The sequence below is a fragment of the Neovison vison genome, chromosome 12, assembly GCF_020171115.1.
Source record: "Neovison vison isolate M4711 chromosome 12, ASM_NN_V1, whole genome shotgun sequence".
NCBI classification, from domain to species: Eukaryota; Metazoa; Chordata; class Mammalia; order Carnivora; family Mustelidae; genus Neogale; species Neogale vison.
The window spans coordinates 51954621-51980533 of NC_058102.1; the positions used below are offsets into that span (position 1 = coordinate 51954621).

A 25913-nucleotide genomic window follows, 5' to 3' on the forward strand; every position below is an offset into this window, starting at 1 on the left:
CCCTCTGCGGCCACCCCTTGCAGAAAGCTTTCTGCCCCAGGCGTCCGCGCCACGGCCGGGCCCATAAAACCCCAGGGAGGGATACTGGGCGGTGGAGCAGACGCGGAGTTATGCAGCCTAGAGAAGCTGGGATATGTAAACACAAGCTAGCAGCATAAAGGGCCTAGCCTAGCAAACAAGGCGAGCTCCCGAACTTTGGCTCTAAGAAAGAATCTCTACTTGCAAGAGTGTTTCCAACCCGTTCCCCACACGGACACACAAATTAAAGGCTCCAGGCGAGCTGGCCCTGGCACTCACGCCGCACAGATCCTCAGGAAAATGCCCCCAATTTTTCCTTCGCAGCCGCTGCCTTCCCGTCCGTCCCCAAGTATCAAACCTGTGCCTTTCTCCACCTCACGCACCTCTTTCAAGATCTGGCTTCCTGTGAGCCGAGAGCACAATTGGTTGCGCGGCCTCTGGTGGCCCGGGTAGCAGCGGACACTTCCCCACCACGCGCACAGGGCCGAGCGCGCCGCTCGCCCGAAGCTCCCGGCACAAATAGGGCTAGACCGCGCACAGGCCGCGGGGTCGGGACCCGCCGGTAGCATCGGGTCCTCCCAGCCTTGGGAGGCCGCTGCCCGCGCCCAGGCCTTAGCCCGCGCTCTTCCCTCCCAGATAGACCCAGCCCCGCCTGCGCCAAGCCGCGGTACCCTGCACCCCGCGGCCCGCAAGCGCCCCCCGGCCTAGGCGGAGTCCAACTGAGGCAGAGGCATCAGTTCCGGGGCGCCACGCTACTTTCCAGTGCCCCATCTGCAGCCCCGGGTCCTCACCCGGCTCCAGGGTGCAGAGCAGCCGGGGCGCGGTCCGAGAAATGCAGCTGCGCTTTTTGAGCACATTGCTCAGGATGGTACCCACGCCGCCGCCGCCGCCGCCACCACCTTGCCGCTTCAGGCATCTCCCTCCGCGCCTCAGGGAGCCGGTCAGCTTGTCCTGCCGCATTCGAGAGCGCTCCGGGTTCCGGCGCGGCCGCCGTCCGCCTGGGTCCCCGCTACCCCGCCGGCGTAGCGGCTTCGCGCGCGGGACTTGGCGAGTCCGCTTAGCCGAGGGGCCCTCCGGAGCAGCGAGAGTGCGGCCGGCGCTCGACGGTCGAAGGGACCTGCGGGGCACCGCAAAAGCCGCCGAGCGCGGAGCGGTCGGCAGGCATCTGCAGTGCGGAGCCTGCACCGCTGAGGCAGGAGACGGCTTGGGGCGGGGAAGAGGGCGGGAGCGAGCGAGCGCGCGGGAGACGAAGGCGGCGCTCCCGCCCCCAATCCCGGCATCACTGTGCGCAGGCGGGGCGGCCCTAGCTCCCCAACGCCCGGCAGGCTTCTGGCATCTGCGCCCGGGAGCCGGGAGCCGCAGAGCTGCGGAGCCTGGAAACCCCGGAGCCCGGGAGCCTGGGAACTGGAGAGCTGCCGGGAGAACAACTGCGCCCAGGGACCCGAAGCAGCTGGAGATTGCTGTGCTTTTCCTAAGATCTGGGAGGAGCTGGAGAGGGGCACCAAAGAGGGCAAGTCTCAGGTGCAGAATATCAGAGAGATGCAAGAGTCCACCTAACCAAACAGCGTCAGAAGAGACTGCGGCCCGAAGGATGAATCTGGCAGTGTGGCAGAGAAGCTGGCAGATGGTGAAGCACAAGCTTGATCCCAAATTATGTTAAACTCCTAGCAGCTTAGACAGGCATGGGAATCACGTAAAAAATAATAATAATGGTTCTTTCTCTTGGAAGAATAGCCTTTAAGAAAAAAGTGTTCACATTTAAAAGCAGTTTTTGGTTGTTTGTTTGTTTTGGTTTGGTTTTTTTGAAGTGCTTCCTCCTCTCTCCAGCCGGAGATTAAGTAGTTTAGAACTATTAACTATCACTAATGTTTTTTAAAAAAAAGTCATTCTTAAACCATGACATTAACCAACTGAATATTAATCATAAAAATGAATGAGGAATAAGGAAGGAAAGGATGTGGAAGGAAATAGAGACATTTGTATTTGCTAATATTTAGAAAAGGAACACTACATGGATAAACCAAAACTAAAAGATATTTACATGGAAGGGAACAGTGTGGAATAAAGAAGAATGGAAAACTGAGAGGTCTTCTGGATGTACCTTACATAGTTTGACTCTGGAATAACATACTAATAAAAAGAAAGAATGAAAATGAATGGAAAAAAATGAACCTAACTGAATATCCTGTTGATGGCACAAGAATACAGGAAAAAAATTAGTAAGTTGCTTTAGAATACAGTATTATGACTGTACATCAATGGTGGTATATATTCCAACAGCAAATTGAGCTGCAAAGAAATCTTAAATGTCAACAAGTAGCATTATTGTTATTTGATATTAATTTCTTTTAATTCTTATGTATACTATGGGATAAAGCAAATAATTGTTACTGTCAAAAGAGACCAAGATCTGTTCAGTGTGACAGGAAATACAAGTATACAAAGAAATTAAGGGTTTTTAAATCCTGCAATATTATATTTAAATTGGAAATACTAGTATGAACTCTTTTTTTTTAATGTCTCGAGACATGTGTCAAATGTCTTTAATTTTTTTTTTAAGATTTTATTTATTTGAGAGGAGAGAGAGAGGGAGAGAGTGAGCCTAGGTCGGGGTAGAGGCAGAGGAGAGGGAGAAGCAGACTCTCCACTGAGCAGGGAGCCCTACGACAAGGGGTGGAAGGAGGCTCCATCCCAGAACCTGAGCTGAATGCAGCTGCTTAATGGACTGAGCCACCCAGGTGCCCCCCCCCTTTTTTTTCCCAAAAATACATACACAGTTGATCCTTGAACAAGAAACAAAGAGGACTTGGGGGGGTCAACCTTCCTCCCTCCCTTCCCACAGTGGAAAATTTGCAAATAAATTTTGACCTAATAGCCTACTATTCACCAGAACCCTTACCAATAACTAAACAGTCAATTAACTCATATCTGGATGGGGCACCTGGCTGGCTCAGTTGGTAGAGCATGCAACCCTTGGTCTCGGGGTCCTGAGTTCCATGTTGAATATAGAGCTTACTTTAAAAAAAATTAATTCCTGAAGTGCCTGGGTGGCTCAGTCAGTTGAGCGGGGACCTTGATTTTGGCTCAGGTGATGACCTCATGGTTCTAGGATCTGCCAGGCAGTGTTGGAAGTCTGCGCTGAGTCCAGAGTATGCTTCATATTCTCCCTCTTTCTCCCTCTCCCTCCACCTCTGTCCCTCCCCCAGCCAACAAGCTCTGTAAAATAAATAAATAAAATCTTTTAAAAAATTAATTCCTATGCAAACTTTTGGGGCACCTGTCTGGCTCAGTCAGTAAAGTATGTGACTCTTGATCTCTGGGTTGTGAGTTCGAGCCCCACATTGGGTGTAGACATTTACTTAAAAATAAAAAAATTTAAAAAACACTTTGGTGTGTTTTATGTATTAAATATGTATTGTCTCTTGATCTCTGGGTTGTGAGTTCGAGCCCCACACTGGGTGTAGACAGTTACTTAAAAATAAAAAAATTTTAAAAATACTTTGGTGTGTTTTATGTATTAAATATGTATTCTTACAATAAAGCTAGAGAAAAATTTTTAATCATACAGAAAATGTATTTACAGTACTTCTTGAAAAAAATCCACTTATAAATGGACACAGTTCAAGCCCATGTTGTTCAAGGGTCAGGTATATCCCCTGAGTACAGTTAGAACTAATGAACACCTACGGCACCCAGGTTGTGGTCTCTAAAAACTATTCCCGACTGAAAAGAATCAGGGCCTCTTTGAAGTCTGACTGCTTCTAGGACTGAGCCTGAAAAAAGTATAAGATGAGCCTAACTCATTTTTGATGAGCTAAGGAAGTATGGAAGTGCCCCAAGACTAATGGGGTCATGTCAAAAGGACGTAAGAGCCACATGAATAGACTACTATTCGCCAAAGATGGACAATTTTGAGCCTCAGAAACAATGGCTGCTATTGATTGAAAAGTATTGAATATTTATTAAATGCATTCCTAGTGAGACTCTACAAGAGCTGGAAAAGCAGTCATTCTTAATGACTCCGGCAGACTTATTTGGTAAGAAGTACGTTCTGGGCTTTGTGAAGTAGCCCCAGAATTTGAGGACAATGTCAGAAGTGACACAACTCTAAGCATGAAATGAACATTTCATATGTAAGAATCTGTTAAGATGAGATTGTTAACCTGCAAAAGTAAACGCGGCTCAGACAGGGTTTGAGCTACTCAGTTACACCTGCCCCACCAGAGGAAAAGTCCTTTGAAAAGGCAATACTATGCCTCATCACTTAAGAAGATGAAGTCATTGTTTAACCTGGTCATGATTAACTGTTTGGCTTAGATTTCCCAAAATTTTACACCAAACTCGGGTACAAAAATCTATCCTTCATCAGCCTGATGATTTCATAGTTTCAGTCCATGTTCATTTCTTTAGCTTTCTCTTAATTTTAATAAAATTAAATTGATGTCTGTTGACTATTCCAGCCTATCTCAGCTGTGCTGATAAAAATAACAGAAAGAGAATGATGTTCGGCTTTGGCCAATTTTTTAGAGGGCACCCCAGGCCCCTGGGGGTGAATATGGTGATTAATGGCCAGAATAAAAGGAAGGGAACTGGAAGGAGAGGGAAAATCCAAGAAAACAAGCTGGTGTCTGCATGCACCGTCTCGTCTTCCACAGTTCTCATCTGCTCAAACCTTTGAGGGTTTTGTGTTCTCTTTGAACAAGGGAAGCTATTCACACTTCGATTCCAGCACTGGGCCAGCAGGAAAGACAGCCTCAGCAGCCAAGAGGAGGAGCAATGGGCACTGCTCTACAACATTGCCTCTGGAGTGGAAAGGACATTCAGCTCTCACAGCTGGCTGACATACACCACGCAGACCATCCCCCTTCCTTTGGCTCAGATTCCATGCTCACCAAGCAAACACCGAATGTCATCTGACTTCCCCTAGATTTTGCTGCAAAGAAGAGAATGTATGGACCCATTAACAGCACAGTCAATACCCCTGAATCTGCTAATCTCTCAGGGAGCTGAGGAAATCAGATTTCTGGACTGCCAAAGCTGAATCTGGACCCCAGATTGCCAAGCCACCTAGATGTGTCATAGTTGACAAAAAGATCTCTCCTTGAAACTCTTCCTCAGTTACAATAGTTTTTTTGCCATTGGGAAGGGGCGCTTGTTGATAAAAATTCTATTTTTACCTCAGATTCATCACAAGGAAAAACTGACTCTTTAAAAAGAAAATCTGTGGCGGGGGCGGGGAGGGGTGGGGCACCTGGGTGGCTCAGTGGGTTCGGCTCAGGTCATGATCTCAGGGTCCTGGGATTGAGCCCCGCATCGGGCTCTCTGCTCAGTGGGGAGCCTGCTTCCTCCTCTCTCTCTGTCTGCCTCTCTCCCTGCTTGTGATCTCTGTCAAATAAATAAGTAAAATATTTTTTAAAAATACTTTTAAAAGAAAGAAAGAAAGAAAGAAAGTCTCTGGGGTGCCTGGGTGGCTCAGTCAGTTAAACATCTGATTCTTGACCTCAGCTTAGGTCTTGATCTCAGGGTTCTGAGCTCAAGCCCTGTACTGGGCTCCATGCTGGGTGCAGAGCCTACTTAAAAAAAGTTTCCTTGAAAACTTCCCATTCCCATTCTAAACTACACATAAATGGAAAACAGAAAAAAAAAATTGAAAGTTTCTATTATACCAATAAGTAGTGAGGGAATTAAGAAATATTATTTTGTTTACATTGGAGAGGAAAGCCAAGATTGCCAACTTTCATAGCAAACAGATAATTAAGCACTAAAATACAATGGTCTAAAAGCAGTCATGGCACAAACCTAGTATTAGGCTTATTGTATGACTCATAGTTTCTTATTCATGTCTGGAATATTGTTTTCTAGAAGCACAAGATGTCACCTGAAGTCAGCTTGCAGCAGAAACAATGCCAGCATGGACTTTGCTTAAAGCTCTCGGGTGGTGAGATTTCCAGCCAAGGCCAACTTCACATCCCTCTTTACTAATTGAGTGATCTTTACTAATCAAATAACAGTGAATTCACACTTGGGCAAATTGTATCTTGGCCCAGTCCAGAGCACTTACATTTGAAGCTGAATTACAACTGAAGGCTCAGTGAACCCTTCGCAAGGATTTTCCTTGCATTGCTGAAGGAACACCCTGCGTGTCCTAGAGAGTCCAGTCCCCATGGACCATCCCCAGAGAGGGGAGTTCCTACCTAGGTGGACCCAAGAAGTAGGGACCGTTGGGTTATCCCAGCACCTTCAGGCCTATGAGCTAGGAGTGAGGCTTCCTTGAGAGTCAACTCTCCCTTTAATGGGAGAAGGGGGAAGAAGTCAAAAGGAATGGAAAGCCCAACTTCAGGAAGAAAAGCTCTGTCCCCGGGGGCTTCCAGACGGAAATCAGGTCTGGGACTCCTGGATTTCCTAACGCTGCTATTTTTATTTCACAGTAAAATCTTAAAATAAAAAGGGCCTACGTGCCTATCTTCAGGGACTGCACAGAACAAGTGGTGACGAGTACCAAGAGAAAAGGCCCTGGAAGCCTGCTTTGAGGAGAGAGAAAAACCGCACGGAGCTGGCTTGCTCTGGGGAGATGGGCCTGGAGCTCATCCTCCCGGCAGCAGAGTCCCCTGGCAGTTGTTCGTGACTGCACAGGTCTCTAAGGGTCAGAAGAGGTCTCGACAGAGAGCAGCTCTAGGGTGTCTCCCAGTGGGTAGAGAGTGGGCATGATGTCTTTGTACTCCTGCTAATAAAAACGGTAGGGGTCTGGTGGCATAAAGTCACTAGTCTCCTCTCTGCCCGACCCACAGCTTTGGAAGGTCTGTGAGAAACTTCTGAATAGCAAAAATAACATCTCCCCTAAAGGGACGGTAACTGTGGCCAGAACTGTACAAAGGTGACCCTCTCCTCAGACCTCCCTAAAAGGAAGGCCGTAATAAGTAGTTCCCTCATCCTTATCCAGGATGAAGCCCACACACTATGAGCTCATGGTGATGAGCTTCATAACCATTTTCCCCTCATGGAAGAGGCAGAGGAAGAAGCAGGAAGAAACTGAAGGGGAAGAAAAACCTTACAGTTATCTGACCCATCACCTTACATACATGGGAACATTTCCTTTTCTTTTTGTATGATTTCTCCCCTCAGTCATAAAAACTGATTTCTTTTTTTTTTTAAGATTTTATTTATCCATTTGACAGAGAGAGATTACAAGTAGGCAGAGAGGCAGGTAGAGAGAGAAGGAGGAGGAAGCAGGCTCCCTGCCGAGCAGAGAGCCCGATGCGGGACTCGATCCCAGGACCCCGAGATCATGACCTGAGCCGAAGGCAGCGTCTTAACCCACTGAGCCACCCAGGCGCCCAAAAACTGATTTCTTTATTTAAATACAAGCATCCTTGGGGCACTTGGTTGGCTCAGTAATTAAGCATCTGCCTTCGGCTCAGGTCATGATCCCAGGGGCCTGGGATTGAGCCCCACATCAATCAGGCTCCTTGCTCCGAGGGAGGCCTGCTTCTCCCTCTCCCACTCCCCCTGCTTGTGTTCCCTCTCTCGCTCTGTCTCTCTGTCAAATAAATGCATAAAATCTTTTTTATAAATAAATAAATACAAGCATCCTTGAAGACCATCAGGTGTGGCTTTTGTATTTGGTTTACTTCAGAGAAAGGATTCTATCAAGCATGAAACAGAGAAGCTTTTAAATTCCAATACCAAATCAACTCAGCACCTCCTTCTGTCTCATAAGAGTCCCTGTTGATGCTTTCCCAAGGCCATTCCCTTTAATCAGATATTTTCAAGAACAAAACTCCTCACATTTCCCCCAAACACACTGAAATATTTTGGATGAAGTATTTTAAGAATAATCCATTTTATCTACAGACCAGAAATTTTTCAATCACAAACTGATATAACAATTTAATTCACAAGGTGAGTGGAAGCCCATTGCAGGGTACCATACTGGAAATGTACTTAAAATCCTGCAGTCACATAGGTCCATGTAACCTCAGATACACAGCCAACCCAAAATTTTAGAAACCATCATATTATTCCTCTTGGTCTGTCATTTTCTGTGAAGTATTTTCTTGCCTCAAATAACTGAAACTGATGTAATACTACTTCAGGTAGGTTTATGTGGCCCATATAAAAACATCTTTCTATTTCTTTTGTTTATTTAGTTATTCATGAAATAAACATTTATTTGTCAATTGCTATTGGAAAGGCATTATGCTATGGTCTGTGGGAAATAAAAGTATGAATTTAGTACATTTTCTACCCACAAGACACTTATAGTTTACTGAAGGAGAGACAAAGTAGATATTGATAAGACAGTGTGACAGGTTTCAATTACTACTATGAGAGGGTGCCTGGGTGGCTCAGGTCATGATCTCGGGGTTTTGAGATTGAGCCCGAGTTGGGCTCCTCGCTAGGCGTAGAGTCTGCTTGGGATTCTTTCTCTCTCTCTCCCTCTGCCCCTCCCCTGCACTTGCTTGTTCTCTCCCTCTCTCTATCTCACAAAATTAAAAATAAAATAAAATACTCTGTGAGTATTTAAAATACTACATAAGTACTCGGAGGGGTAGCATTATCTTTACCTCCTCCTAAGGATTATATATTCCAATGTTTTCCTAGGCTTTGTTTCACTGAGCTATAATATTTCCACTGAAAATAAGCCAAGGACAAAGCTCCTCTCTGTTCTTACAGTTATGGTATTTGGCTCTTTGCTTCCACATCAAGAGCAGAACTGAAGACTTGCACCATTGCTTTAGAAGAGGAAATCATGGTTCAAGCTAGTCATGATTAACATTTTGTGCCAAACCATCCTAAGATTCCTCTGATCCAGTCCAGGGATATGAAAGGAGAGGGTTTCTGATACCTATAGTTGTAAGTTAGTATGGCTGAGAAATATATGTTCAGAGAGAGAAGGGTCATGCCTTGGAAAAGAACTTGCTTAATTTTGATGGTGAGGAGAGAGGAGTATGGGAAGGAGAGATCAGAATGGACATTAATGTTGGCCTGGCTGGCCTGGGAGGCTCAGATGACTCAGAGAGAAGATGAAGAATGTGCGGATGAATGAGGGAATGTGTGAAAGCAATCTCCACACCTCCTACAGCTCTCCAGGAGGCAGTGTGGTGGGTCACAAAAGCACCACCACTGAAGGCAGGCAGATAAGGTTAGAATTCTAATGCCCACACTCACTGGCTCAGTGTCCCTGGGCGAGATGGTTAATTCCTGGGTTTCTGTTTCCTCACCTTTAGAATCAATGATACCAATTTGCGGTCTTGTGAAAATGCAATGGCGTGACAAGTGAAGAGTCTAGCACACGGTGATGCAGAGCCGGCATTCGATACATTTACTTTTGGTGTCCTTTTTTTCCTCAGTACTTTTGTTAGTGTTGCTACAGGATAAAGGTTAGAACGACTAGAGGGTGGTCCCTCCAGATGTCTGCCCAGCAAAGGACCCAGAACTGGATCCACAGAAGAGTCTGACTGGCCAGAGCACCTCACTCAGGTCCTCTCCAGATGTTCCTCTTTTGCCTTCTTATCCTACTGCCCTCACCCACCCGCTAAGAATACTGAGATTAGCCTCATGTGTACTCCAAAGGACCAAATCAGAGTCACAGGGAGGCAGAGAGCAAAATTAAAGAACGCTCTAACTGTACTAAAACACTGAGCCTCAGGAGGTCTTCAATGTCCTGTCCTTTACAGCTCCCAGGCTGCACACCCAGCACTCAGGAGTACCCTGGAAGGACATGGAAAATGAGGTAAGGCTCAACAATCAATACCGGTATAATAGCTTCAACTTAACTGATACTCAGATGCTATTATGCTGTAAGAAGTCCTCGATCCAATATGATTACCAACTGTGATGCATAGAGAATACAATCTGGGTTGTTATATTTTCAGGTAAACTGAAATTTAAGCAAAAAAAAAAAATAGATCCTTTTGGATTCAGTCCTCATTAATAATACCTTTTTTTTTTTTAATTTGACAAAGAGAGAGAGCAAAAGCAGGGGGAGCAACAGGAGAGGGAGAGGGAGAAGCAGGCCCCTCACTAAGTAGGGAACTTGATGCCGGGATCATGACCTGAGCTGAATGCTTAACCAACTGAGCCACCCAGCTGCCTCAAGAATACCTTAAAATGTATTATTATACTTTCTTGACTTAAAAAGAATGTTCTGAGCAAACTGAATTTTTATGTATTTATTAAGAATCTTACATTATCTTTAGATCATTATTCTTATCATATAAGAGTCCAAGACAGGTATTAGAAAGAAATTCCAAATCTTGTTAGGAAGTACATTAAAAGGAAATTGATTATCCCCTGAATTACATGGGTGACAGATACTTGGGAGTAAGAGGAATTTTATAGTTTATCAAACAACCCAGACCTCAGTGCACCCTATCTGGTGATTTACATTCACTTTAAGCTCTTTTTTTTTTTTTTTTTTTTTTTTGATAGACAGAGATCACAAGTAGGCAGAGAGGCAGGCAGAGAGAGAGGGGGAGGGGGGAGCAGGCTCCCCGCTGAGCAGAGAGCCCGATGTGGGCCTCGATCCCAGGAACCTGGGATCATGACCTGAGCTGAAGGCAGAGGCCTCAACCCACTGAGCCACCCAGGTGCCCCTAGCTCTACCTTTATAAAAGATTTAGGGATCCAGCACTGTATCCTTGGGAATGGTCATATATGTGTTCTAGCTTTTGAAAGTCAACCTAAGGTTTTGGTAATAGAGAGAAACTCTTAAAGAAGCAGACAGCTCTTAATAAATACACTTTCTCTGTGCTCCTTCTGCTCCTGAAGTAATACAAATGTGGCCTATTATACTGTTGTACTTGATACAGCAGCACTGACACCTTTAATTACCATTGTCTTTAGTCCCAGCTTACACAGGGAGTCACTTGGCAATATGTCATTCTGGCCTAATGCCAGAATCAATCATATATGCCAGTTCCTAGCAAGGGAATAGATTGTCCTAAAACAAGGAAAGTTTCCTCTGGTTTCTCTAAATTTTAAACCCTCCTGATCCTTGAAAACTAAGTACCACCATGTATTTTAGAAAAAGTCTAAGTAATTTTCCAGCACAGGGCCTGATACAACATAGACACTCAGTAAACACTGTGGGTTTTTTTAATTGCCTCTATGACACACAAAGAATATCAGACCATGGTCCTGGATTAAACTTTTAAAAATGGTACCTGCATGAGGACTCGAATGGACATTTTTCCAAAGAAGACATCCAGATGGCCAACAGACACATGAAAAGATGTTCAACATCACTCATCATCAAGGGAATGCAAATCAAAACCACAATGAGCTATCACCTCACACTTGGCAGAATGGCTAAAATCAAACTGACAAGAAATAATGAGTGTTGGCGAGGATGTGGAGAAAAAGGAACCCTCGTGCCCTGTTGGTGGCAATGCAAATTGATACTGCCACTGTGGAAAAGAGTATAGAGGCTCCTTTAAAAATCAAAAATAGAAATCCATACAATCCAATAATTCCACTACTGGGTATTTACTCAAAGAAAACAAAAACACTAATTCAAAAAGCTATAGGCACCTCTATGATTATTGCACCATTATTTACAATAGCCAAGATATGGAAGCCATCTAAGTGCCCACTGATATTCAAATGAATAAGGAAGATGTGGTATAAATATACACTGGTCCATTACACAGCCGTGAGAAAGAATGCGATCTTGCCATCTGTTACAACATGGATGGACCCAGAGGGTGTTATACTAAATGAAATAAGTCAGGCAGAGAAAGACAAATATTGTATGATTGGGGACACCTGGATGGCTCAGTGGGTTAAGCCTCTGCCTTCAGCTCAGGTTGTGATCTCCGGGTCCTGGATCGAGCTCTCTGCTCAGCGGGGAGCCTGCTTCCCCTTCTCTCTCTCTCTGCCTGCTTCTCTGCCTGCTTGTGATCTCTGTCTGTCAAATAAATAAATAAAATCTTTTAAAAAAAATAAAAGATAAAAATACTGTATGATTTCACTCATTTGTAGAATCTAAAAAACAAAATGCACGAACAAACAAACAAAAAGCAAAATCAGAACTATAGAGAACGGATGGTTGCCAGAAGGAAGGGAGTGGAGGGAGATGGGCAAAATGGATGGAGAGTGAAGGATGGATGCAGGTTTCCAGTTATAGAGCGAATAAGTCATGGGAATGAAAGGTTCAGCACAGGGCATATGGTCAATGGTACTGTGATAGCGTTATATGGTGACAAACGGTAGCTCTATTTGTGGTGAGCACAGCATAATGGACAAGAAGCTGAATCACCATGATGTACACCTGGAATGGATGTGACATCATGCACCAACCATCCTCAAATAAAAATTTAAACCATAAAATAAAAAAATAAAAATGTTACCTGCATATCGTGGCAATGACTTCACAATATATACATATATCAAATCATTATGCTATACACCTAAAACTAATACAGTGTTTTAGGTAAATTATTTCTCAATAAAAATAAGTCATTTTTTAGAAATGGTACCTGCTTTAACACCTATATTCCATATGGCACACTTCTCCCAACCCCACAGCTGACTCATCTATGTGTTTGAATTATTTATAGGCAGATCTTTTCCTCTCGATAGATCATTAACTCCTTTAGTGTAGGGATGAAGTCTTACTCATTGTTGTATCTCTCCCCTCCCCAGCCTGCAGCGAACCTGGGACTCTGTACACATTTGGGCCTCAGTACACGAATGTTAAAAATAAACATCATAAATTCATCATGCCAAAAAGGGAGCCATACCTTCCCACTCATTGAAAAAGAGCTTTTTATTCAACTACAAGAGAAACAAGCAGCAGATGTGTTTATAAACAGTTATTTTGACTGACATTTGTACAATGTACCAAAAAAATCCAAAAACACGATTCTTAGTCTCCCTGACAAGTTTCCAAAATATGTGATGCTCAAATATCACATACTTGCTCTACATATCAGGTGAAAGATGCTCTTGAAAGCTAGATATAGGGGCGCCTAGGTAGCTCAGTCAGTTGAGCATCTGCCTTCGGCATAGGTCACAATTTCAGGATCCTGGGATCAAGCCCTGTGTCAGGCTCCCTGCTCAGCGGGGAGTCTGCTTCTCCCTCTCCCGATGCCCCTGCTCCCCCTCCACTCCTTCTTTCTCAAATAAATAAATAAATACGATCTTTAAAAAAAAATAAAAGTGAGAAAAGCAATGCTCTAAGAATAAGGGGGAAAAACCTTAAAAAAAAAAAAAGAAATGCTATATATAATGGAGTTAGCACAATATAGTAGCTAAAAAGCACAGACTCTAGAACCAGCTGCCTGGATTTGAAACCTGGCTCTACCACTCCATAGCTACGTAACTGGGGTAAACTCATTGTCTCAATTTTCTCATCCACAAATGGGACCATTAAAGTACCTACTTCATCGGAGTTATTCTAATGATCCAATGAGATAGGTAAAAGCACCTACTACACTGTCTGGTCCACAGTAAGCTCTATATGAATATTATCAATTATAGTGGGGTTTTTAAAAAAGATTTTACTTATTTGAAAGAGAGAGACAACTTGAGAGAGAGAGACCACGAGAGAAGGAACACAAACAAGGGGAGTGGGAGAGGGAGAAGCAGGCTTCCGGCTGAGTAAGCAGCCCAATGCGCGGCTGGACCCCAGGACCCTGGGACGATGACCTGAGCCGAAGGCAGGCGATTAACAACTGAGCCACTCAGGCTCCCCCTATTATATATTTAATATATAGTACAATGGGGGTACCCGGGTGGCTTAGTTGGTTGAACATAAGACTCTTGATTGCAGTTCAGGTCATAATCACAGGGTGGTAAGATGGAGCTCTGCAATGGGCTCCCCACTCAGAGAGGAGCCTGCCTCTCTCCTTTTCCCTTTCCCTCTTCCTCTCTCTGTTTGCAGGAAGTGTGCACTCAAACACACGCGCGCTCTCTCCCTCTAAAACGAACAAACAAATAAAATACATCTTAGAGAGATATATAGTACAAAAGGCACTTCGACTATCTTTTTTTAAAGATTTTATATTTCTCTATTTGAGAGAGAGCAGAGGGAGGAACAGAGGCAGAGGGACAGACTCTGCGCTGAGCCTGAAGCCCAAGGCAGGGCTTGATCCCACAACCTGAGCCAAAATCGGGAGTCAGCCACTCAACTGACAGCCACCCAGGTGCCTGAGACTCTCTTTTCAAGGAAAGATATTTTAAACTAATTCATCAATACTGCTACCGATTACAAGCAACGCAACCAGCACACTCCAGCATCTTTGCTCTTTTATTATGTCACTACCCATTTTGGAATACAGATTTTAGTGCAAAACTAGTCTAGGAAGCCCATTAAAAAAAAGACATCATTTAAATTGACAAGTTGCCCACATTTTTCATCATCCTGATTTTTTTTAACATGTTGAGAATTCACTTCAATGCAGACAAGCTAATCCTTCCCTGCTCTTCGTGAATTAATCAAGTCCTAGCATTAATTACCCAACAGCCACTTGTTCTGCAAGATCGCTACAAGCAGGAAATCAATCATTCACGGCATAATTTAAGTAAGCAATTTTCTTCTCAATCTTTCCATTCCACCAATATTGTAACTTTTTAAATAATGTATGCAAGTCTCCAAAAATTGGTTCAATCATTTCATTTTAAAGGGTTTCCCAAATGTAGATCATCATTTATTAGAATGTTCTGGACTTTCAGTAAATTTTGATTTGCAATATAAATAAGTTTTATGGTGTATTCCACATTCTTACATGTATCAACACTAATTCCTTGCGTTGAGGGTAGCAAAGACATCCCAGAAGGAGAAATAAGTAGTCCAAAAAAAAAATCATTTTTACAAGTCTGTCAATTTCCCAGGACTATGTTTTCTAAGGGAGATGCACAAAGAAAGAAGCAAGGATAAGAGGAGATGAACAACTAATAACAACAACCATCACATACCAATTGTCTACTCTGAGTCTCTACTAAGCTGGATGATTTAATGATCTTATTTTAACCCAGAAAGGCAGGTATTATCTTCCAAGAAATGGGAGTAAAAGGAAGTATATGCATACATTACCAGGATAATTTTTTGCTGAGCATTGGAAACAAATGCCTATAAGAAAAATATAATCCAATACCATTAATTCTGGGTAGTGAGAATATAGGAGCTTCCTGTGTTTTTCCTTGTACTTTCCTGACGTTTTTTATTCCCTAAGAAGGAACCAAGGAAGGAAAGAAACAAGGAACAAACAAAAAACAAAGAAACCAAGAGATGAAATAACTTTCCAAAGGTCACGCAAATAATAAGTGGTGGGGCTAGGATTTGAACCCAGGTGTGTCTCACTCCAAAGCTACACTCTATCTGCTATGCCAATAAAATAAAACCAGACTTTTTTTTTTTAAGAATTTATTTATGGGGAGCCTGGGTGGCTCAGTGGGTTAAGCCGCTGCCTTCAGCTCAGGTCATGATCTCAGGGTCCTGGGATCGAGTCCCGCATCGGGCTCTCTGCTCAGCAGGGAGCCTACTTCTCTCTCTCTCTCTCTCTCTCTCTGCCTGCCTCTCTGTCTACTTGTGATTTCTCTCTGTCAAATAAATAAATAAAATCTTTAGAAAAAAAAAAAAGAATTTATTTATTTATTTATTTGACACACAGAGAGATCACAAGTAGGCAGAGAGGCAGGCAAAGGGAGAGGGGAAAGCAGGCTCCCTGCCGAGCAGAGAGCCTGATGTGGGGCTCTGATCCCAGGACCCTGAGATCATGACCTGAGCCGAAGGCAGAGGCTTAACCCACTGAGCCACCCAAGCGCCCCAGAACCAGACATTTTTTTAATCTGAGCAGGATCAAAAACATTTTGGAAGTTCTGAAAGACGTGTTCACAGCCCCATTTATGTTACCCAAAAGTGAATAAAATACCCATCATTTCCTCAAATTCCCCCTGTTCTATTTACCTACTAAAACAAAGTGTGGTTGGTGGTAACCAAGGAACTTCTTCAGCAAGGTCAGCTTAGCCCACCCGTGAACAACAACAACAAAAATCCCATGATGCCAGAGCAAACGAGGGAAGTTCTTAGGCTCGGATTACAGAAAACCAGCTGTATGTTCTAGGACATGATGAGGCACGCAGGAGTTAATTAGTGTCCTCAGAGAGAGGCTGGGTGGAGACCCCATGGGGCATGTCTTTCTGCATCAGCTCACCCCAGAACTCATCCAAGGAAAATCTGGGCCACCGTGAAGTCCCCCCAAGAAACTGCAGATATGATTTATCTCTAAAAAGAGTTTGCCAAATGTGAAACAGGAAACAGGAAGCTGGTTTAATTAGCTGAGAAAGCAACAACCGGAGACCCTCCCCACAGAGAGCCGGTGGTAAATGACGCGGACTCGGGGTATAATCAGTCTTGAATGACGCTCGTGCCGTTGTTGCATTCCCTCATGTGCAAGGAGCAGCTGTTGTAATTACTACATCTCGGAGTCAGGATAACATTTGAGATGATTCAAACCAAATTGCCCAGACTTTTAAAAACGTGTTTGAAAACTCTTGCGCAATATCACACACGGTAGCAAAATCTCATGGATGCTGCTGAAGATTGGATGCAGTGAGTCAAGACTTCAGATGCTCCCTTGCCATATGTCCAACATTTGCATTACAAAATTCGATGTACAACTTGATTCAAGATGAACTTTAGTCAAAGAGAAGTGTTTAGGGTGCTTTCCACCATCGCACCTGTCAAATAAATACCTCACAGAGGTAGCAAATTCCTCTATGACGGACTCTTCCAGGTGGAGAACTTAGATTAGGCCAGTGATGTGAGTTTACCTTCTACCCCCTAAGTCTTCTGGCTTCCTAACAGTAAGGACAGTTGAGCGCTGAAATAGATTACTTGGGGGGTGCCTGGGTGGCTCAGTTGGTGAAGCGCCTGCCTTCCGCTCAGGTCACGATTCTAGGGTCCTGGGATGGGGCCCTGTATCCAGAGTCCGGCTTCTTCCTCTTCCTCTCTCCCTCCCCTTCCACTGTGCTCTGTCTCTCAAGCTCTCTCACAAAGAAATAAATGAAATCTTTAAAATAAAATAAATAAAAAAGATGACTAGGGCCTAACAGAAATGACTGTCAAAGAGCAGAACACTTAAGAACAATATCGTGTCAGACTTAATTCAATAGCCAGCCTTTTCTTGTGTCCTTCCATGCGTGGTGTAGCTTTCTTCCGTGTTACCCTGGAACCTTCAGCTCACAACCAGCCTCATGCCAGGGGCACTTTGGGGAATGACAGAGAAGGAACAGGTTGAGAGTGAAGCAGAGGAATGAGGAGGAAAGATGCACCACGGGGGCGGAGAGCACATAGCAGTGGAGAAGTCAGATGGCTACATCAGAATAGATCCGAAACACTGCTGCCCCCGCCCAGATCTCCTAACAAGGGCTGCGGGGAGCAGGGACTATATTTTGCTATTGGTGGTCCCTAGTATAAGAGGTCACTTTTCATTTCTCCCAGGCTTGGCAGTCGCAGGAGATGTGGGGAGAGGGAGCGGCAGGAATGGAGGGTAAGGAAAGGGGAGCTTCATGCAGAGCAGAGCATGGGAGAGCTACTGCCGGAGAATCCTCCCTTCTCTGATGACAGCAGCTGGGAAAAGCAGAAGGGAAAGCCGTGGAGGGAAGGAGAAAGTCCAGGAGGAAGAGGGAGGGAAACACCTTCCATCACGAGCTCCCATACCCCGAGAGGTATAGTAGTAGCAAGTCTTCAGACTAGACCTGCAGCATGACTGACCTGAAACCACAAACAAGTGGGTGGGTATGAATCACAGGAGCGGACGAAAGCCATAGAGGCAATTTCCAGTGAAGAAAAAACAGTCCCAAGATCAAAGCTGGGGAGACTGGAACAGGACAGAAAGTAGAGAGATGGAAAAATGGTTCGGGATGAATTCACTGGGTGGCTCCGTGAATTAAGTGTCAGACTCTTGACTTCAGCTCTGGCCATGGGGTCGTGAGATCCAGCCCAGTTAGGTTCCACACTCAAGAGGAGAGTCTGCTTGGGATCCCCTCTCCCATTCCCTCTCTCCCTGTGCTCGCTCACACACTCTCTCTCTAAAATACATAAATAAAATCTTCTTTTTTTTAATTAAAAAAGAACTCAGGGTATGAAAGTGTTTTTGATGTCGTACTCTATGAACGGCACAAGGACAGGTTCACCGTGTTTATCAAGTCAGAGCGACTCTGTGGCAGCATTCATTACTCCCAATAGCCAAGGGGTGGGAGCAACCCTCGTGTCCGTCACCAGACGAATGAATACACAGCACCTGGTATATACATAGAGTGGAACATTATTCAGCTTTCGAAAGGAAGGCAATTCTGCCCTATGCTACAACATGGTTGAACCTTGACAACGTTATGTTAAGTGAAACAAGTAGGCTAACTAAAAGATAAATACTGAATGCTGGTTGACAGGGGCTGGGGAGAGGGAGACATGGGAAGTTCTTGTTTAGCGGGCATGGTTTTGCAGGATCAAAACAGATCTGGAGTAGGTGATGGTGATGTTGTATAATACAAAGGTATTTAATGCCACTGAACTGTACACCCTTTAAAATCATTAAGATGGTAAAGCTTCTGTTATGGGCGTTTTATCATAATAAAAAAATGAGAGGGCACCTGGGTAGCTCAGATGGTTGAGCATCTGCCCTCGGCTCAGGTCATGATCCCAGGGTCCTGGGATCGAGCCCCATGTCAGGCTCCTTGCTCGGCGGGAAGCCTGCTTCTCCCTCTCCCTCTGCCTGCTGCTCCCCCTGCTTGTGCGCTCGCTCTCTCTCTCTCTCCCTCTGTCAAATAAATAAATAAAATCTTTTAAAACAGGGACGCCTGGGTGGCGCAGTTGGTTGAACGACTGCCTCCGGCTCAGGGCGTGATCCTGGAGTCCCGGGATCGAGTCCCACATCAGGCTCCCAGCTCCATGGGGAGTCTGCTTCGCTCTCTGACCTTCTCCTCGCTCATTCTCTCTCTCACTGTCTCTCTCTCTCAAATAAATAAAATAAAATCTTTAAAAAAAAAAAACCTTTTAAAACAAAATGAGAGATGCCCTTAAAGGAAAAAAGCCATCGAGTTGCAGATTGGCACTTAGTGTCAGGTAATTTTGAAAATGTGTCCCTTATAGCAAGGTATTCCAAGGTACGGTTCATCTTTGGCAAACATTTTCCAACACCTACCCTACATAAGCAGTGTGCTAGACACTGGAAACATCAAATCCAGTGTAAGACACAGACCAGGAAACAAAGTATGGCAATTCCATGTGGCCAGGATGACCCTGAAAAGAGTGAGCATCTAATTCAGACTATGTGGACCAAAGTACTTTGCAGGAGAGCTGATGGCTCAGCTGGACCCTAAAAACAGAAATTACCATATAGGGGCACCTGGGTGGCTCAGTCAGTTAAGCCTCTGCCTTCACCTCCGGTCATGATCCCAGGGTCCTGGGATGGAGCCCTGCATCTGGCTCCCTGCTCAGCGAGGAGTCTGCTTCTCCCTCTCTCTGCTATTTCCCCTGCTTATGCTCTCTCTCTGTCAAGTGAATAGATAAAATCAGGAAGGAAGGAAGGAAGGAAGGAAAAAAGGAAGGAGAAAGAAGAAAGGTTGAGGAAATTACCATATAGAGGTAGTGGAGAAAAGAGTAGCAGGCAGGGGACCTCTCTGTGGTGGAGAGAACAGGGTGAGTTTCCGGCACTGCATTGTAACTCTTGCTCCCTGGAGCACAGAGTGGGAAGTGATGTGAGGGAGATGGAAGTGGAGAGTCAAACAGCATCCACACATCAACAATGAAAATTATTTTTCTGGATGGTAATAAACCCATCGAAGGAAAGATGCTTTATCTTCTGATCCATTAGTAATTTTGCGGGGAAAGAAATGCCCTGAATGGCATTTTAGGACAAGCACAGGACAGGAGGTGGGAGGAAATACAGCACCAACTACCCACGTGGCCACAGGCATTTGTGTGTGTGTACGCACTAAAATACATATAACATAAATTTACCATAGTAACCATTTTAAGTCTACAGTTCTGTAGTGTTAAGTACATCCACACCGTTGCACAACATATCCAAAACTTAATCTCCCCAAACTAAAACTCTGTACCCATTAAACAAGAACTTCCCATTCCTCCCTCTTCCGTACCCTGGCAACCACCATTCTACCCTATGTCTCTACAATTCTGACGACTCTGGGTTCCTCATGTAAGTGGAATCCTAGAGGATTTATGTGATTGCATTATTTCATTTCACACAACATCCTCAAGGTTCGTCCCCCTGTGGCCTGTGTCAGGAAGGCTGGATTATGCCTCACTGTACTATGGCACGTTCTGTTTATCGGTTCTTCCACTGACGGACACTTGAGTTGCTTCCCTCCTTTTGGCTATCACAAATAACGCTGCTATGAACACGAGTTTACACATGACCTTGCTCTCAATTCTCTGGGGCATGTACCCAGAAATAAAAATGCTGGATCATATGATAATTCTAGTTTTAATTTTTTAAGGAACTATCATACTATTTTCCATAGTAGCAACACTATTTTACTTTCCCACTAACAATGTATAAGGGTTTCCATTTTTTCCACATTCTTGTCAACAGTGTTATTTTCTATTGTTGTTGTTGTTGTTTTTAATAGGGACCTTCCTAATAGGTGTAAGGTGGTTGTAAAGATCTTGTTAAGTTCCTCTGGGCATTCAGTTTCATCATCTGTAAAATGAGTACATTGCATTAAATGATGCCCAAGGATCTCCAATTTCATCAATCTATGAAGTGAGGGGAGAGTTAGGTTGACTTCCTGGGAAAACTCAGGTCATTTAATCACTCTGAGGCTCACATTCATAGCAGTGACACACACTCTGGATGTGGTTTCAAGTAAAACACAGACTGAAACTCAAGTGCAGGGCAACTTTAAGAGAGCCAGGCCCCAGCCCTCCACACAGAGGGCACAGATAGCACCAGGTACTGAAGCTGATGGGTCCACACAGCTGGGGCAAACTTTATAGTTCACCCCCAACACAGGTGGGGTAGCTTGTTAGCAATGACCGTAACAGAGATGCCTTCTACTCACTGTTCAACGTTCACTTACAGATAGAACTTACGGGCGCCTGGGTGGCTCAGTGGCTGCCTCCAGCTGAGGTCATGATCTCACGGTCCTGGGATTGAGTCCCACATTGGGGTCCCTGCTCAGCTGGGAGTCTGCTTCTCCCTCTGCCCCTCCCCCTGCTTGTGCTCTCTCTGTCTCTGTCTCTGTCTCTCTCTCTCTAATAAATAAAATCTTTAAAAAAAAAAAAAGAACTTAGAGATAAAATTGCAACTAAATTTAAAAAATGGCCATGCTGGGATGGCAGAGAGAAGAGGTCACTACCCCCAAGAAATCTGTTGTGTTTTCTGGTGTGGCATGAATCCTCCCCACTCCCAAACACAGCAAGTAAAACTTCAAAAGAGGAAACACATTTTCTCAGTGAGACACCTTGGAGAAGAGCCACCAGTAAGGCACCAGGAAGAACACTAAGCTTACAAACAGGCAAGCAGGATGATTTGCCAAAAAAAACAGGAACACCAAAACCAGAATCCAGAACTCAGTCCAATATGGGGCACAATAAATTTGGCTCCTCCTCTAAGAGGGAGGATTATTATTATCACATCTTTCCAAGAACAACAGCAACAAAACCTATGCATGTGGATGCGTACGGACTGTTTAGCTCCATAAAACTTTTCTGTAGGACAGCTAAAGTATTGAGGACCTTGGTGTGGGAATCAAACACAAGAAGCCTCTTTAATGTTCTTTTTTAAAAGTTTTTTTTTTTTAATTTTACTTATTTATTTGAAAGAGAGAGAGGCAGCAAGAGCAAGGAGGAGAAGTAGCGGCAGAGGGAGAAGCAGGCTTTCTGCGGAGCAAGGAGCTCCCTATAGGACTCGATCCCCGTACCCTGGGTTGAAGGCGGGCTCTTAACTGACTGAGCCACCCAAGTGCCCTTTTAATGTTCTATTAAGAGTCATCATCTAACACCTGAAAACCATAAGGTTCAAAGATTGAGTACTTTATACTTTCTGTGGTTGATCTTGGGAGAATTAGGGCAGAAAAACTCAGAGAAGGCCATCAACATGGGCTGGAAGAGATCGCCCCAAGAGTCACACCGTGTGGAGAAAACAGAGAAATGACTTTTGTGCCTTTTTTTCCATTCGTTTTAATTATATTACATACTGAGTCTAGAAACTGTGTAGTCTGACCAATCAGAAAACTGCTGGATATGAGAAAGACCGAGCAGGAAGGAGAGGGGCGGGAAGGTGGGGGCCAAGCCGGAGATCAGGGAAAGGAGCAAGCCTGCCCTCTACTGGCCAGTTTGCAGAGTGGCAGCAAGACCTGAGAATTAGGATGCAGACAGGTAAAGAACCAAACCGCCCATCTACAAGTTTGCCACCTATCAGAAAACTTATGGGAGGGATCACAGGCCAAAGGGCAAACTCAAACGTTGTGTTAGTGGAACCCCTTTTTGCAAATGGTGTTGAGAAGGCGATGCTGGATGAAACCAGAAAAGAGCTCTGTCTGGGGTGCCTGGGTGGCTAGTCGGTTGAGCAGCTGACTCTTAATTAGTTTCTGCTCAGGTCATGATCGCAGGCTGATAGCATGGAGCCCCACATCTGGCCCCACACTTAGCACAGAGTCTTCTTGAGATCTTCTCCTCTCCTTTTGCCCGTTCCCCTGCTCACATTATCTCTCTCTCAAATAAGACAAATAACTAAAATCTTAAAAAAAAAAAAAAAGCTCCATCTAAAAGGCTAGGCACGGGTTGTAATATGCATTCATTAGAAACTATTCTTTCCCAACATAAGATATCAGAATATATTTCTGGGGTGCCTGTGTGGCTCAGTCCATTTAGAGGCTTCCTTCAGCTCAGGTCATGATGCCAGGGTCCTGGGATCGAGCCCCACATCGGGCTCCCTGCTCCTCTGGGAGTCTGCTTCTCCTTTCCCCTCTGCCCCTTCCCCCCACTCATGCTCTCTCTCTCTCTCTCTCTCTCTCTTTAAAGATAAAATCTTTACAATATATATTCACATGTGCATATTTCTATAGAGTCTGTTGCTAACACCTACCTGTTCATGCAATGTAATTACCAGGAAAAAAATGATGTTACATTACCCTTCAATGATGCATAATCTATCAAACATAAAAATCATGACAAAAACACCAAGAAGCAGGCAGGGGGAAAAAATCCAACATCCTGGGGAGGGAGATAGAGTCAGATGCCTATTTAGAGTCAGGTAAGTAAACTTTTACAATGCTGTTAAGGAGATAAAGACAATGAAGCTGAACTATCTGTATTTGCTATTATCCTGCTGCCTGATGTATAAATTTTCAAACAACTTTTCAGACCTTCTTTCCAACTAGACTGATATAACCAAATTTTTCTCTATTCACCCCTTCATCATATAGAGCTAAGACTGCATTAATATCATCAATTAATAAATATAAACTTGACAAATAGCCAAACCTCCAAATAGTTTTCAATGTCGCTAGGAAGGCAGTTCACACACACTAGTGTTCTGTGTTCTATTATAGTGACACTGATTAATTCTGAGGAAACTTCTAGCTCCAAAATTCTAAGATTTTGTAATTTCGCAAAATTTCCGCACATTTACTAACTAAAAAGTTCCAATCTCAGCAATCCTAATACCGCTCCTTCTTAATCAGTCCCTTTCCCATTTACCAAAGTGATGATTCCAAACAGCACTGTTGTTCACAAGCTCTAAGCCTGCTCTGCCTGCCTGTCTCACTTCCATCACCAAGTCGCCTCCCATGTACACAGCAACTTTGAACCAACCTCTTAATTTATCCACCCCCACCCCCCCCATCCATCCATCCAACAGATCTTCAGTGAGCTCCACTGTAATGCCAAGCACAGTAACAGACACTGAAGATAAAAACGTGAATGATACAGCCTCTCTCCCCCAGGAGAGAGGGGTCTAATGGCAGGGGGAAGGAAATAAAGAAACAAATCACCACCATAAATTTATATAACTATGCATATATGTTATTCGTTACTGGTGCTTTGGTAGAACCAAGGGTAGGGAATAGCGGGGTGAAGAGGAGAAAAAGGTTAATCAATAATAACCAAAGAGGACACAGGAAAGGCTCCATACACAGAAGTCAGGACAAGCCTAGTTCTCAATCCATCTCATCCCATTACCAAACGCTTTGGCAGGAACGTAACACCCCTGTGGTATAAACCAAGTGTAATGTGGCTTCTGTTTCCACCATTCGACTGAAATAGAAAGTTCTCTCCAACATTTAAAAAGGCAAAATTCAATGCCCTTTTCCGTCACTGTCCTATTTGACTTCTCTATAGTAATTATATGTACAGCCACAGGCGCCTTACAATAGCTCTAGAAGCTAAAATTCCTCGAAGCTGTCTCCGTCCTCCAACAGCTTTCTCCTCCCAGCTCTCATCTGTGGGCTCTTCTGTGACCCAGGCTCTGTGCTCTGGCCATTCCCCACTCCTCCCTAGCTACCCCACGTGGTACCCCTAGGGGTCTCAGCTGTAAGCGCTTACCGTCGCCCCCTACACCTTACCCAAATCCTTGAGTCCCCAGGGTCCTCCTCTTGCCCCACCATCCTCCCAGTCCGAAACATCGCACTGCCTTTTCTCCAGTCCCAGGGCTCCTTCTCCCTGGGCCCACCAATTCTACTGCCCTACTGCGCCAGCCTCCTGATACACCTCATGTCCACCGACCCTCTCCAGCCTGTCCTCCTTATGCATGCCAGAGTCACCCTCGAAAGAAAAATCCAGCCACATCACTCTATAGGACACCATGTCAACTCCACCCTCAAGCTCTGCTACTTGCTCCAGCCCTCAGTTTTGTATCCAGCAACCCTTGAGTACTACATGTCTCCCAAACCCCTGATGCTCTCCCCGCCTCTGGCCCATTATCTCTGCCTGAAATGTCTCCCCGTGAGGCACGTATGTCCCCAAGGCACATGCCTATCATTCTTCTGATCCTAGTTCTTGGAGATGTTTCAAGGTGATTCTCATCTTTGCTCCTACTGCAGAAAGGCAGTTGCCTACTTTCAGATATAACATGCATCCCCAAAACATGTTTATATATCTTCTTACCAACCAAAACACATAAATGAGGAGCAATCCCCTTGAATATTTTTGGAGAAGAGTGAGCTCTTCTTTCCAAGAAAGCTAAAAAAAATGAAAAAAACTTAATGATGATTATTTGCTATCTCCTCCTCCAATAGCCCCATCCCATCAGGTTTGTTTTTTTTTTTTTTTTAAGATTTTTTACTTATTTGAGAGAGAAGAGAAAACACACACACGAGTTGGGGGGAAGGGCAGAAGGAGAAACAGGGAGGTCAATGCAGGCTGGATCCTGGGACTCCAGGATCACCACCTGGGCTCAAGGTGACTGAGCCACCCAGGCGCTCCCCGTACCCCATCATTTTTTCTACGTAAGAGGAGCTTTAGAGGGCGCCTGGGTGGCTCAGTGGGTTAAAGCCGCTGCCTTCAGCTCAGGTCATGATCTCAGGGTCCTGGGATCGAGTCCTGCATCGGGCTCTCTGCTCAGCAGGGAGCCTGCTTCCTTCTCTCTCTCTGCCCGCTCTCTGCCTACTTGTGATCTGCGTCTGTCAAATAAATAAATAAAATATTTAAAAAAAAAAAAAAGAGGAGCTTTAGAAACCTTCACAGTTGCCTTAAAAAAGTGAATATCCAAATGCTGATGGAAAAGGCAGCCTCTAAACCTTCCCACAATAATGGGCATAATAGTAAATAATATAGCCAACACTATTCTAACCATTTTACATACTTCAGCTCACTTAATTCTCGTAACAACGCTCTGAAGTAGGTATTATCATCCCGTTTACTGAAGAGAAGACTCAACAGTAAAATGAAGCACAGGGGTGTTAAGAAACTTGCAGGAGACTGCATA

The 25913-nt window shown here is 44.5% G+C and overlaps 1 protein-coding gene across 2 annotated transcripts in view; it reads right to left on the reverse strand.

Annotated features, from left to right (window-relative positions):
* Window positions 1–25913, reverse strand: part of TBC1D30 (TBC1 domain family member 30) — an 83544-nt gene that overhangs the window by 39681 nt on the left and 17950 nt on the right. Inside the window, exon 1 of one of the 2 annotated variants that reach the window (XM_044227581.1) lies at window positions 402–468. The exons of the other annotated variant lie outside the window; for it this stretch is intronic. The gene's annotated coding sequence lies outside the window, so the exon portion shown is untranslated. Of the gene's footprint in view, window positions 1–401; window positions 469–25913 lie in introns of those variants that run through there. 2 annotated transcript variants of the gene reach the window in all.